Source organism: Hyla sarda, chromosome 3 (genome assembly GCF_029499605.1).
Source record: "Hyla sarda isolate aHylSar1 chromosome 3, aHylSar1.hap1, whole genome shotgun sequence".
Classification (NCBI taxonomy): domain Eukaryota; kingdom Metazoa; phylum Chordata; class Amphibia; order Anura; family Hylidae; genus Hyla; species Hyla sarda.
The window spans coordinates 311,468,364-311,483,723 of NC_079191.1; the positions used below are offsets into that span (position 1 = coordinate 311,468,364).

Consider the following 15,360-nt stretch of genomic DNA (forward strand, 5'->3'; position numbering starts at 1 on the left):
AAGTGTCTACTTCCCTCCCTCACAAGAAAAAGTCTAGAAAAAAGTGTTTGTGGTAGAGCTTTTCCCACCACAGCAGAGCTGCACAAATTTCATCATCCTGCTGCACCTTCTTGATAAATAAGATGCACACTAGTCAAACCCACCACCCAAATAAACGTGGGGAAATATCTCTACCGTAGACATTCTTTGTTAAATCTGGGCCATTATGTTTCTGCCCAGCGGCCCTGTCTTTCGAGAGGTGGGGATCATGCTCTTCTTCAGTATTACACAGTGCATGTTAGCTTTCATGATTCCTTTAATGAACTGTAGCTCCTCAGTGCTAGCAACTCTCTTGCAGCCCCAGACCTTGACACTTCCACCACCATGCCTGACTGTAGACAGTAGACAGTTGTCTTTGTACTCCTCACCTGGTTGCCTCCACACACACTTGACAACATCTGAACCAGATAAGTTTATCTTGGTCTCATCAGACCACGGGACATGGTTCCAGTAATTCATGTCCTTAGTCTGCTTGTCTTCAGCAAACTGTTTCCTGGCTTTCTTGTGCACCATCTTTAAAACAGGCTTCCTTCTGGGATGAAAACCCTTCAGACAAGTGTGCTGTGTATGGGCTGAGCACTGACAGGCTACACCCCACCACTTCAACCTCAGCAGCAATGCTCGCAGCACTCATACACCTATTTCCAAAATACAACTCCGGAAATTACGCTAAATATGTGCACTCAACTTGTTTGCTCAACCATGGTGATGGCTGTGCTAAATGAAACTTGTCTTGTGAAAACATCTGTATGGTCCTGCCCACTGTTCTGCAGCTGGGTTTTAGAGTCTTGGCAATCTTCTTATAGCCTAGGCGAGCTTTATGTAGAGCAACAATTCTCTTTTTCAGATCCAGCGTTCTCTGCTATGAGGTGCCATTGTTACGCCTAGCGCTCCGGGTCCCCGCTCCTCCCCGGAGCGCGTACGGCGTCTCTCTCTCCGCAGCGCCCCGGTCGGTCCCGCTGACCGGGAGCGCTGCACTGTCATGGCTGTCGGGGATGCGATTCGCACAGCGGGACGCGCCCGCTCGCGAATCGCATCCCAGGTCACTTACCCGTTCCCGTCCCCTGCTGTCATGTGCTGGCGCGCGCGGCTCCGCTCTCTAGGGCGCGCGCGCGCCAGCTCCCTGAGACTTAAAGGGCCAGTGCACCAATGATTGGTGCCTGGCCCAATTAGCTTAATTGGCTTCCACCTGCTCCCAGACTATATCTGATCTCTGCCCCTGCACTCCCCTGCCGGATCTTGTTGCCTTTGAGCCTAGTGAAAGCGTTACTGTGTTTGTCCATACTGTGTACTTGACCTCCTGCTATTACCTTATTGACTACGATCCTTGCTGCCTGCCCCGACCTTCTGCTACGTCCGACCTTGCTTCTGTCTACTCCCTTGTACCGCGCCTATCTTCAGCAGTCAGAGAGGTTGAGCCGTTGCTAGTGGATACGACCTGGTCACTACCGCCGCAGCAAGACCATCCCGCTTTGCGGCGGGCTCTGGTGAAAACCAGTAGTGACTTAGAACCGGTCCACTAGCACGGTCCACGCCAATCCCTCCTGCCAGCCGGCATCGTGACAGTAGATCCGGCCATGGATCCCGCTGAGGTTCCCCTGCCTTATATCTCTGATCTCACCACGGTGGTCGCCCAGCAATCCCGACAGATCGCCCATCTAACCCACCAGCTGTCGGAAGTGTCCACCATTGTGCAGCAACTTCAGTCGCAACTTCTGCCTCTGCTACAGCAGCAACCATCTCCTCCGCCAGCTCCTGCACCCCTTCCGCAGCGAGTGGCCACTCCTAGCCTCCGCTTGTCCTTGCCGGACAAATTTAATGGGGACTCTAAGTGGCTTTCTTTCGCAATGTTCCCTGCACTTGGAGATGATGTCGGACCAGTTTCCTACTGAAAGGTCTAAGGTGGCTTTCGTAGTCAGCCTTCTGTCTGGAAAAGCCCTGTCATGGGCCACACCGCTCTGGGACCGCAATGACCCCGTCACTGCCTCTGTACACTCCTTCTTCTCGGAAATTCGAAGTGTCTTTGAGGAACCTGCCCGAGCCTCTTCTGCTGAGACTGCCCTGCTGAACCTGGTCCAGGGTAATTCTTCCGTTGGCGAGTACGCCATACAATTCCGTACTCTTGCTTCTGAACTTTCCTGGAATAATGAGGCCCTCTGCGCGACCTTTAAAAAAGGCCTATCCAGCAACATTAAAGATGTTCTGGCCGCACGAGAAACTCCTGCTAACCTGCATGAACTCATTCATCTAGCCACTCGCATTGACATGCGTTTTTCTGAGAGGCATCAAGAGCTCCGCCAGGAAAAAGACTTAGATCTCTGGACACCTCTCCCACAGTCTCCATTGCAATCTGCGCCTAGGCCTCCCGCGGAGGAGGCCATGCAAGTGGATCGGTCTCGCCTGACCCTGGAAGAGAGGAATCGCCGTAGGGAAGAGAATCTTTGTCTGTACTGTGCCAGTACCGAACATTTTTTGGTGGATTGCCCTATCCGTCATCCACGTCTGGGAAACGCCCGCTCACACCCAGCTCTCGTGGGTGTGGCGTCTCTTGATGCTAAGTCGGCTTCTCCACGTCTCACGGTGCCTGTACGGATTTCTCCTTCAGCCAACTCTTCCCTCTCAGCCGTGGCCTGCCTGGACTCTGGTGCTTCTGGGAATTTTATTCGGGAGTCCTTGGTGAATAAATTCCGCATCCCGGTGACCCGTCTCGTCAAGCCACTCCACATTTCCACGGTCAACGGAGTCAGGTTGGATTGCACCGTGCGTTACCGCACGGAGCCCCTCCTAATGTGCATCGGACCTCATCACGAAAAAATTGAGTTTTTGGTCCTCTCCAATTGCACTTCCGAAATTCTCCTTGGACTACCCTGGCTTCAACACCATTCCCCAACCCTGGATTGGTCCACAGGGGAGATCAAGAGCTGGGGTACCTCTTGCTTCAAGGACTGCCTTAAACCGGTTCCCAGTACTCCCTGCCGTGACCCTGTGGTTCCCCCTGTATCCGGTCTCCCTAAGGTCTTTATGGACTCTGCCTGCCATAAGAAGTGCCTCTCCCCCCCTCCCAGTCCAGTCAGGCAAGCCTCGGTGCCTCCTCATGGCCCTCGTCCTGGTGTCACACTGCCCCGTGCCAGGCCTCGCCCTCTGCCCTCCCTCCCCATTCCCACTCCTGCTGTACTGCCTGCCGTTGAGGAATCCCTCCATTCTTTCCCGGTGTCCTCATCCCAGGGGAGGCAGTTACCGGACAAAGAGAAGGGGAGACCTAAGGGGGGGGGTACTGTTACGCCTAGCGCTCCGGGTCCCTGCTCCTCCCCGGAGCGCGTACGGCGTCTCTCTCTCCGCAGCGCCCCGGTCGGTCCCGCTGACCGGGAGCGCTGCACTGTCATGGCTGTCGGGGATGCGATTCGCACAGCGGGACGCGCCCGCTCGCGAATCGCATCCCAGGTCACTTAACCGTTCCCGTCCCCTGCTGTCATGTGCTGGCGCGCGCGGCTCCGCTCTCTAGGGCGCGCGCGCGCCAGCTCCCTGAGACTTAAAGGGCCAGTGCACCAATGATTGGTGCCTGGCCCAATTAGCTTAATTGGCTTCCACCTGCTCCCAGACTATATCTGATCTCTGCCCCTGCACTCCCCTGCCGGATCTTGTTGCCTTTGAGCCTAGTGAAAGCGTTACTGTGTTTGTCCATACTGTGTACTTGACCTCCTGCTATTACCTTATTGACTACGATCCTTGCTGCCTGCCCCGACCTTCTGCTACGTCCGACCTTGCTTCTGTCTACTCCCTTGTACCGCGCCTATCTTCAGCAGTCAGAGAGGTTGAGCCGTTGCTAGTGGATACGACCTGGTCACTACCGCCGCAGCAAGACCATCCCGCTTTGCGGCGGGCTCTGGTGAAAACCAGTAGTGACTTAGAACCGGTCCACTAGCACGGTCCACGCCAATCCCTCTCTGGCACAGAGGATCCACCTCCTGCCAGCCGGCATCGTGACAGCCATGTTGAACTTATAGTGATAAGTATTAGAAAGTGTGAGAGCGATAACACCAAATTTCCCACACTTGCTCCCCATTCACACCTGAAACTTTGTAACACTAATAAGTGACATGACATTGGGGAGGGAAAATGGCTAATTGGGACATTTCTACTTTGTACTTACTGTACTTACTTTTGTTTCCATGTTTTAGACATTAATGTCTGAGTGTTGTTATTATGGGGGAGGGGGGGCACAGCATTCAACATTATTATACAGGCTGTACACTCACTACTTTATATTGTAGCAAAGTGTCATTCCTTCAGTGTTGTCACATGAAAAGATACTGTATATTGAAATATTTGCAGAAATGTGAGTGGGTGTACCCACTTATGTGAGATACTGTACATTGTTACACTCCAACCCATAAAACCACAGGCTGTGTGAACATGTTGGCCAGGTGAGGTGCAGTTTTATAGCCGTTTTACAGCAATATCATAAAATTATGGCAAAATCACAATAATGAACAACCTATTGAGGACATTGCATTGCACTCTATAGTACTTAGCACTATACAGATAAATGCAAACTAAGACTTACATCTGTTTGCAAATCCTGGCCACTGCAGTCTACATACATTTAAATAAAACCTTGACAATAAACATCTTAGTGGACTGCATTTAACTCTGAAAGGATGTATGGTATATGATCTGCATTTTGCAATATTAGCTGCTGCATGGGTGATAGTACAGCCATATGAAGGTAGTAGCTAGAGATGAGCGAACTTACGGTAAATTAGATTCGTCACGAACTTCTCGGCTCGGCAGTTGATGACTTATCCTGCATAAATTAGTTCAGCTTTCAAGTGCTCCCGTGGGCTGGAAAAGGTGGATACAGTCCTAGGAGACTCTTTCCTAGGACTGTGTCCACCTTTTCCAGCCCACCGGAGCACCTGAAAGCTGAACTCATTTATGCAGGATAAGTCATCAACTGCCGAGCCGAGAAGTTCGTGACGAATGGAATTTACTGTAAGTTCGCTCATCTCTAGTAGTAGCATCTGTTACAGGCTGTCAGGCTCTCTACAGAAAAAACAGTATTGTAATACTGGCTGTGGGTGAATATGGCTGGGTGAACCATTCTAAATGTGGCTGTGGTCATATAGCAGGTCAGTCTTATCATGTACACAGGAAATAATAAGATGAAAATAGAAATATATAACCACAAATGGCTATTGTCCCCTCTAGAGATAGTGAGATGGTGTAAAAGAAAACACTAGCACTTCCCAAAGCTCTAGTCCCTAGCATTACCTGAAACAGATTTATTTATCAGTTGCAGAGGCATACCTTGTGCCCCTTGATCTCATGGTGAGGTACTGTATCAGCACCCCCCCCCCCCCATTCCTGAAAGCATTTGTCTACCTCTTGCCCTGTCCTTCCCATACAGTTAAATTAAGGGGCTCTTAAATTATGTCTTTCCTGATCGGCACGTTCCTCTTTTCTTTTTTTCTCCATCCAGCTCAGAATACCATGACTACTTTTTTCAGCCAAAACTTCATCTTTTCAGCATCTGCGGGAGAAACATCTTAGACTTAGATTTTTTTAGATTGTAATAATGCCCCCCTTGGTGTCCTTTACAGTAAAAGTGGGTAGAATAGTAGGTCTTTCATTAAGTAGATATGTTCCCCCCCCCACAGTAGGCAGGTAGGTATGGATGTCCCACAGCAGTTAGCTCCCATATTATGTAGTCCCCCCTATAGACATGTATGTATGTAGGTAGGTAAGTAGGTCAGTTGGCAAGTAGCTAGGTAAATAAGTAAATAGTTAGATGTCGGTATGTAGTACATAAGTACTACATAAGGTAAGGTAATTAGGTAAATGAACATGTAGGGGAATAATAGGCAGGTTGGTAGCTATGTAGATATCTAGGTAGGTGGCTATATACGTAAGTAGGTAGGTAAATAAGTAGGTAGCTATGTAGGTAGCCATATAGGTAGGTTGGTAGCCACCTACCTTATATTATATCAATATAAAGTACCAATATAAAGTACCTAGCGATGTAGCAAAGTAGGCAGGTAGGTATGGATGTCCCACAGCAGTTAGCTCCCATATTATGTAGTCCCCCCTATAGACATGTATGTATGTAGGTAGGTAAGTAGGTCGGTTGGCAAGTAGCTAGGTAAATAAGTAAGTAGTTAGATGTCGGTATGTAGTACATAAGTACTACATAAGGTAAGGTAATTAGGTAAATGAACATGTAGGGAAATAATAGGCAGGTTGGTAGCTATGTAGATATCTAGGTAGGTGGCTATGTACGTAAGTAGGTAGGTAAATAAGTAGGTAGCTATGTAGGTAGCCATATAGATAGTTTGGTAGCCACCTACCTTATATTATATAAATATAAAGTACCAATATAAAGTACCTAGCGATGTAGCAAAGTAGTTGGATTGGTAGCCAGGTATGTAGCTATGTAGGTAGGTAGATATGTAGATAGATTAGTAGACAGGTAGGTATCTATGTAGTTAGGTAGCTATGTAGTTAGGTAGCCAGATAGGTAGCTATATAGGTAGACATCCAGGTAGCTAGCCATGTAGGTTGGTAGGCAGATGGCTATGTAGGTAGTTAGCCATTGGTTTTATGTACCCCTTGAAAATAATAATAAATGTGGCAACTTATGTAGTCTCCTTAGTAAGCACAGTGTGCTCTAACCATGTCCTGTGAAAAAAATGCAACTGCTGTGCAGTGGCAGATAAATGAGATTCAATACTAGGTGGCTGTTCTGAAGCTGGGTATAGGGCTATGCCCTATGTTGGTATCTGTGTCCTGTGGAAAGAGCAGGGGGACTGTGTCCCTTTCGACCAGTCTAAATCTGATGCAGTCCTTCCTGGTTCTTGTCCACTTTACCGCCTGCAGCACTTCTAGCCGTGCGAGGCGGCTGTCAATAAAGCAGACTGTCTCTTACAGCAAGCACGCAACAGTAAGTGGTGTCGGGATCGTCATAATATCGCTGTGCATTGGAGAGCGTGCTCTGATCAGGAAAAAAGGCACTCAGTTTAAATGGTAGCTAGTAGTTGAGAGCACAGATGATGGGATGACATCAGTCTCTTTCCAAATTGTGCCACATTGTGATGCCACTTCTTGGGGGGATAAGATAGTAGGTTAGTAGGCTAGACGCGTTTCAAGAAGCTTATTCTTTCTTCATCTGAGAGCGACACTTGCTCACCTGAGGATCCAGGGGAGTTGTCCTGGATCCCCATTAATAAGCGAGCCCCTGTGCCATACTGGCCCCTGTGCCATACCTACGCTTTGGTGGCCTGCAACATTTCCTCCCCCCCTCCCTTGGGCGTGTACCTCCGCTTTTGATGTACCTACGCTTTTGCGAAAGTACATCACTGATCATGTGACAACATGCCACCTGCTGGGCGAGGAAGATCCTGAGGATCGCCGCAGATCGCCAGTAAATAGAAACCGGCGAGCTGCGGCGATTCCAGTTCATCTGGGTCACGTGTGACCTGATGACCTGGATAAGGATGGGGATCGGTGGTGTAGTATACACCACCGGTCACCATCCGTAATGTACTGGGAGGTGGCTGTAGTGACCGCACCAATCACAGTGTATGAGGAGGGGGAAGGAGAGCAGGAGCACGCTGCTCCGCTCTGATTAGCAACATTTTGAGGAAATGGCCAGCAGGGTGTTTTCAGCGGAGGAGGCATATGCCATACTTGCCTCCGACACTGAAATCACCTCAGAGGATGAGGAAGACCCCACCTTCCTTATTTCCTTGTCCTCCTCGTCATCTAGTTCTGATGCTGAGCCACCAAGGTGGCGGAGACGCAACCAAGCGAGGCCGCAAACTTCCTCTGCACCTGACCCTGTGCCCCATGCTAGTATGAGTCCCCCTGCCGCTCATACTAGTCAAGCCCCCCAGCCAAGTTTACTTGTGCCCCGTACCGGCGAACTTGTCTGGACTCAGCCAGCGGACCACGAGCCCGTGATTCCTGAGTTTGTTGGTGATTCAGGAATCAAGATTGAAATCGTCTGGTTCACTGAAATGGACTATTTCACTTTTTTTTTCAGTGTCAATCTGATGGTTGACCAGACGAATCTGTACTCCCAACAGTTCATTACCGCAAACCCGGGCTCCTTTTTAGCTAGGCCTGGTGGCTGGTTCCCAGTCAGTGCAGCCGAAATGATGACCCTTTGGGGCCTCATGCTGCATATGGATCCAGTTAAAAAGCCAAAGGTCAGGCAATACTGGAGCAGGGACGTCCTCTACCAGACCCCGCTCTACAGTATGGCCATGACCCGTCTCCGGTTCAAGGCCATTCGGAAATTTTTGCATTATGCTGATAATGCGTCATGTCCCCCAGGGCCGGTCATCAATCACTTCGGGGCCAAATTTTGGGAGGCCTATGTCCCTATTGATGAGTCTTTCATCAGCTTTAAGGGGAGACTCCGCTTCCGGCAATACATCCCTACCAGCCGGGCGCGGTATGGCGTGATGTATAAACTTTGGGAGAATACCTCAGGGTACACTTGCAAGTTTATGGTGTATGAGGGACGAGATTCCGGTATTGAACCCCCAGAATGTCCCCCCACTCTGGGTGTTAGCGGGAAAATCGTTTGGGGCCTTTTGCACCCATTGCTAGATAAAAGTTACCACCTTTACGTGGATAACTTTTATACAAGTATCCCTCTCTTCACATCCCTCCCCGCCAGATCCACGGTCGCTTATGGGACAGTCCTGAAGAATCAAACAGACCTTCCTTCCTATCCCCTCCAAATATCTATCCCCCGGATGAGTCCCGTGCCTTTTCCCTTAAAAACCTGTTGCTGTCAGGTATAAGGATAAGAGAGATGTCATTATGCTGTCCACAATTCATGGGAACGGCAGCACCCCTGTCTCTGCGAGGTACCGTGGGACCAGTCCTCAAGCCCGATTGTATTCTGGACTACAATCGGTATTATGGGGGGAGTTGATCTTTCTGATCAAGTCCTCAAGCCATATAATGCCATGAGGAAAACACGGGCATGGTACAAAAAAGTTGCGGTCTACTTGGTACAGGTTGCCATGTAAAACTCTTTTGTACTGTCCCAGTACGCTGGCAACACAGAGACATTCCTGGAGTTCCAAGAGGTAGTTCTAAATGGTGACCGCCAAGGAGCGGGTCAGAGCACCTCTGGAACTTCAGTGCCCCGGATCGTCCCCAGCCAACACTTTCCAGGTGAGGTCCCGCACACTGGAAAGAAGAGATGATCCCAGAAAAAATGCAGAGTGTGTCACAAGAGGGGCATTCGGAAGGACACCACCACTCAATGCGACACTTGCCCTGATCATCCGGGCCTCTGCATTAAGGATTGCTTCAGGGAGTATCACACTTCCATGGAGCACTAAATTTTAATCCTTTTTCCTGATTTTAATTCCCCAGAATTCGACTCCAATGTACCAGTCCAGAGTACATTGTCTTCAAAATTTTACCATTGCAGTGAAATCCCCACTTTAGGCCTCAAATCTCATCGGGGCTGTCACACTCCTAAGCCCTGTTTTGCACCCGCATAGTGCTTATATGGGGTATTTTCTTATTCTGGAGAAATTGGGCTACAAATTTTGTGGAGATTTTTTTCTCTTACTACTTGTAAAACGAAAAAAAAATTTGTTAACACCAACAATTCAGTCTTAAAAATCAATTCTTTCACTTTTACGGCCCACTGTTTAAAAAACATGTGAGGTGTAAGTACTCACTATAACGCTTGTTATGTTCCTTGAGGGGTGTAGTTTCCAAAATGGTGTCACATGTGTGAGGTTACTGCTGTTCTTGCACACTGGGGGCTTTGTAAATGCACATGGCCCCCAACTTTAATTCCAACAAACGTTTTATTCTGAGCATTGCAGTGCGCCTGCAGAGCACTTTACATCCACATATGGGGTATTTTCTTTCTCAGGAGAAATTGCACTACAAATTTGGGGGGCCTTTTGCCCTATTACCCCATGTGAAAATGAAACATTCGGGGTAACACTATCAATAAAGTGTTAAAAATGAAATGTTTAACTTTTACGGCCCACAGTTAAAAAAACCTGTGAGGTGGAAGTACTCACCGTAACCCTTGTTACATTCCTGGAGGGGTCTAGTTTCCAAAATGGTGTCACATGTGGGGGGTTTCTGCTGTTCTGGCACCATGGGAGGTTTGTTAATACACATAGCCCCCGACTTGTATTTCAGCATAATTCTCTTTCCAAAAGTCCAATGGTGCTCCTTCTGTTCTGAGACCTGTAGTGCGGCAACAGAGCACTTAACATTCACATATGGGGCATTTTCTTAATCGGGAGAAATTGGGCTTCAAATTTTGGGGTCCATTTTCTCCTATTACCACTTTTGAAAAAAAAAATTGGGGTAACACCATCATTTTAGTGTTAAAAATTTAATTTTCCATTTTCACATCCAATTTCAAAGCCGTCAAACACCTTTGAGGTGTTAATGCTCACAATACCCCTTGTTACGTTCCTTGAGGGGTGTAGTTTCCAAAATAGTATGCCATGTGTTTTTTTTTGTGTTTTTTTGCTGTTCTGGTACCATGGGGGCTTCCTAAATGCAACATGCCCCCCAAAAACCATTTCAACAAAATTCTCTTTCAAAAAGCCAAATTTTGCTCCTTCTCTTCTGAGCATTGTAGTGTGCCAGCAGAGCACTTAACCTCCACTTATGGGGCATTTTCTTAATCAGGAGAAATTTGGCTTTAAATTTTGGGGTCCATTTTCTCCTATTACCCCTTGTGAAAAAGAAAAATTTGGGGTAAAATCATCATTTTCGTGTTAAAAATCTAATTTTCACGTCCAACTTCAACGCATAGTCATCAAACACCCCTTGTTACTTGAGGGGTGTAGTTTCCAAAAAAGTATGCCATGTGTTTTTTTTTTTTGTTTTTTTTGCTGTTCTGGCACCATAGGGGCTTCCTAAATGCAACGTGGCCACCAAAAACCATGACAGCAAAATTCGCTTTCAAAAATCCCACAGTTGCTCTTTCCCTCTTGAGCCATGTTGTGAGCCCACAGAGCACTTTAAGTCAACATATGAGGTATTTCCATACTCGAAAGAAATTGGGCTACAAATTTTGGGACATGTTAGTGTAAAAAATGCAGATTTAGATTTTTCTCCTTCACTTTGCTGCTATTCTTGTGAAACACCTAAAGGGTTAAGGGTCCTTTTGAATACTTTGAGGGGTGTAGTTTCTAAAATGGGGTCATTAATGGGGTATTTCTCACAGAAAGGCCCCTCAAATCCACTTCAAACTTAACTGGTCCCTGAAAAATTTAGATTTTAAAAATGTTTGTGAAAATTTGGAAAATTGCTGCTATACTTTGAAGCCCTGTACTGTCTTCAAAAGGTAAAAACATGCTGACTTTATGATGCCAACATAAAGTAGACATATTGTATTTGTGAATCAATATATCATTTATTTGGGATGTCCATTTTCCTTACAAGCAGATAGTTTCAACGTTAGAAAAATGCTACATTTTCAAAATTTTCATGAAATTTGGAAATTTTTCACCAAGAAAGGATGCAAGTAATGATGACAATTTACCACTATGTTAAAGTAGAAAATGTCACAAAAAACAATCTCAGAATCAGAATAAAAGGTGAAAGCATCCCATAGTTATTAATGCATAAAGCGACAGTGGTCAGAATTGCAAAAAAGGGCTGAGTCTTTAAGGTGAAAATAGGCTGAGTCCCTAAGGGGTTAAGAAGTGTGAGTCTTTTATTGCATTTGCTGCAGATTACTCCAAACTTCTCTCTTTTGATCTTTTGTGTAAGTAATGGCAGCGTGAGTGAATAAGGACCATTATACCAAAATAATATCAGTATAATGTGGGCCATTATGTGGGATTGTTAAACCTCTGTATAAACATGTGTCAGCCAGACACTTAAAGGGGTATTCCAGGAAAAAATATTTTTTATATACCAACTGGCTCCAGAATGTTAAACAGATTTTTAATCCTTCCAATAATTACCAACTGCTGAAGTTGAGTTGTCCTTTTCTGTCTGACAACAGCTGACACCTCTGTCTGTCTCAGGAACTGCACAGTGTAAAAGAGGCTTGCTATGGGGATTTGCTTCTACTATGGACAGTTCCTGAGACATGTATCATCAGAGAGCACTTAGATAGAAAAGAACAACTCAACTTCAGCAGCTCATAAGTACTGAAAGGATTAAGATTTTTTAATAGAAGTACTTTACAAATCTGTTTAACTTTCTAGAGCCAGTTGATATATATATATATATATATAAAAAAAAAGTTTTTTTCCTGGATAACCCCTTTAATGGTCCGTTGTGTATTTCATTTGAATGATCCAAAGATTCTTCAAGGTGTGTTTCTGAAACAAAGGTGTGTAATGGAGCAGCACATATCCACTAAATATAGGCTGAAGTGTTATTTCCATGCCTATTGCTTTTGCACTCACCCATACCAACTTCCTGCCATTCCCCATCTGGCACATAACCACCCAGTTTTTAATAACAACCAGAAGGCAGATGTCAAGCACATTGTAAAGTGATAGCTTAAGACTCTTTCAGAGTTTCCTTTTGAATGGTAAAGATTTTAAGATATATTGTAAACGATTGTAAATTAGATGTCACCTGTATCTAGTTATAACCCCTTTCAGTTTTTGCATTTTCGTTTTTTCCTCCTTACCTTTAAAAAATCATAACTCTTTAAATTTTTTCACCAAAAAATCCATATGATGGCTTATTTTTTGCGCCACCAATTCTACTTTGTAATGACATCAGTCATTTTACCCAAAAATCTACGGCGAAACGGAAAAAAAATCATTGTGAGACAAAATTGAAAAAAAATGCCATTTTGTAACTTTTGGGGGCTTCCGTTTCTACACAGTACATTTTTAGGTAAAAATGACACCTTCTCTTTATTCTGTAGGTCCATACGGTTAAAATGATACCCTACTTATGTAGGTTTGATTTTGTCGTACTTCTGGAAAAAATCTAAACTACATGCAGGAAAATTTATAAGTTTAAAATTGTAATCTTCTGACCCCTATAACTTTTTTATTTTTCCGCATATGGGGCGGTGTCAGGCCTAAGGCCTGATTATGGAAACATACATGTGTTTTTATTGTATCTGTGTATCTGTGTATAAACTAAGACCTGGGGGTGAGAGGTCATTCAGACTGTGGGCTTGTGTATTGCATTTTATTGGGGGTCTGGCTGTTTGGCTTCTCCTTTGAAGTCATGCACTCTGGTCCCATCATATAATCAAACAGATAAGGGGTCAGGAAGAGAGATACCCCACCTGGCGGGATCAGAGGGGAGGGGGGGAATGGAGTTTCCCTCCAAAGAAGCAGATAAGACTTAAAATGCTGGACTCAACTGTTATTCAAGGCTGTGCCAAAAGGATGACAAGAGCTGGACTCTCACTGACAAGGACTGCTATATCATCATGCTGTAAGAACTTAATCTTTTGTTTTCTGAACTTGCCTTGCAAAACGCTTTTATATATTTTTATACCTGTATGTCATTTGTTTCTGTATATATATATATATATATATACAGGGGTGTGGAAATTTTATTAAAAAATTACTTGTCCACGGGACTAAAATGGAGCAAAATCTACTTGTCCCTCATGACGATCCACTTGTCCCGGCCAATTTTCGCTTTTGCACTCTCGTTTTTTCCTCCTAGCCCTATAATAGCCATAACTACCTACTATAATGATACCTTTTAATTTTTCAATAACATATTCTCCGAACCAAAAATATATATATATATATATATATATTAAGAGAAGTGAAATTGAAATAGTAAAAGATAATTTTGCAGATTTGGTGGTTTTCTCTTCTACGCCATTTACCTTGTGGTTGAGGTAACATGTTAGTTTTATACTTTAGGCGCCTGATTACAGCAATACCAGATTTGTATCGTTTACATCATGTTTTACTAATTCTGGACTTTTTAAAAAAAAATGTATTGCCATTTTTTAACCCCTGTAGCTTTATTTTTTTTCCACATACGAGGCTATATGAGGGCTAATTTTTTGCGCCATAATCTGTTTTTTGTATCGGTACCATCTTGGTATTGATCTGACTTTTTAATCGCTTTTTAACTTTTTTTTCTGGGATATTATAAAAATTGCAAATCTGTGGTTTGGTATTTTTTTACATTTACCGTACAAGATACATAATGTTATATTTTAATAGGTTGTACAATTACGCACAAAGCGATACCAAATATGTTTATTTTTATTATGTTTGCATGTTTTTATATAGGAAAGGGGGTGATATGAACTTTTAACATGGAAGGGGTTAATGCAGCGGTCTTCAAACTGTGGCCCTCCAGATGTTGCAAAACTACAATTCCCAGCATGCCCGGACAGCCAACGGCTGTCCTGGCATGCTGGGAATTGTAGTTTTGCAACATCTGGAGGGCCACAGTTTGAAGACCACTAGGTTAATGTGTGTCTTTCAAACTTTTATTAAAACTTTTTTATTTTATTTATTTATTTTTTTACACTTTATTAGACTTATAGGAGGAATCCTTAGATTCCTCATACAGATGAATAGAGTTCTATTGAACTCTATTAATCTGTGTGCTCTGTGATCCATTGATAGAGCCTGGTCCAGCCAGGCTCTAGCAATGACAGAGCCGGGACAGGAGGAAGCAGAGGTAAGTCCTCCGGCTACCTCTATAGTGGATCGCCCCTCTGCGATCGCGCTGCGGGGGGGCGATCCACCCCACTAGCCCACCAGGGAGCATTCACATGTCCCTTTAGACGCCGCTGTCAGCTTTGACAGCGGCGATCTAAAGGGTTAATAGCCAGCCGCGGCGATCGCCGCATGCTGGCTATTAGCGGCGGCCCCCGGCTACTGAGAACAGCCGGGGGCTGCAGAGTATGGAGCGGGCAGGAATCCGGAGCCCACTCCATACACACTGCAGAGCACCGCATGCTGGCTATTAGCGGCGGCCCCCGGCTACTGAGAACAGCCGGGGGCTGCAGAGTATGGAGCGGGCAGGAATCCGGAGCCCGCTCCATACATACTGCAGAGCGCCGCAAGCATCTCCCCGTGCAGACGTGCGCTCCTCCCCTCAGCTCTCCGAAGCTACAGCTGGGGGAGTGAAGGCAGAGGACGCAGGTCTGCACGGGGAGAAATAAGCCATGCCCCCTCATCTCCCCCCGCACGTCTGCAGAGCAGGGGAGAGAAGACACATACACAGCTTCTCATCTCCCCTGCTCTGCTGCGGAGGACACAGGCTGCAGAGTATGGAGCGGGCAGGAGTCGGCAGCCCGCTCCATACAGACTGCAGATCCGCCGCACTTGTCAGGTCCGGCCCTGCTTGCCCGAAGCCGGGCTA

General features: G+C 45.8%; 1 protein-coding gene across 6 annotated transcripts in view; it reads left to right on the plus strand.

Annotated features, from left to right (window-relative positions):
* TIAM2 (TIAM Rac1 associated GEF 2) overlaps positions 1–15,360 on the plus strand; it is a 488,869-nt gene that overhangs the window by 209,170 nt on the left and 264,339 nt on the right. The window lies entirely within an intron of this gene.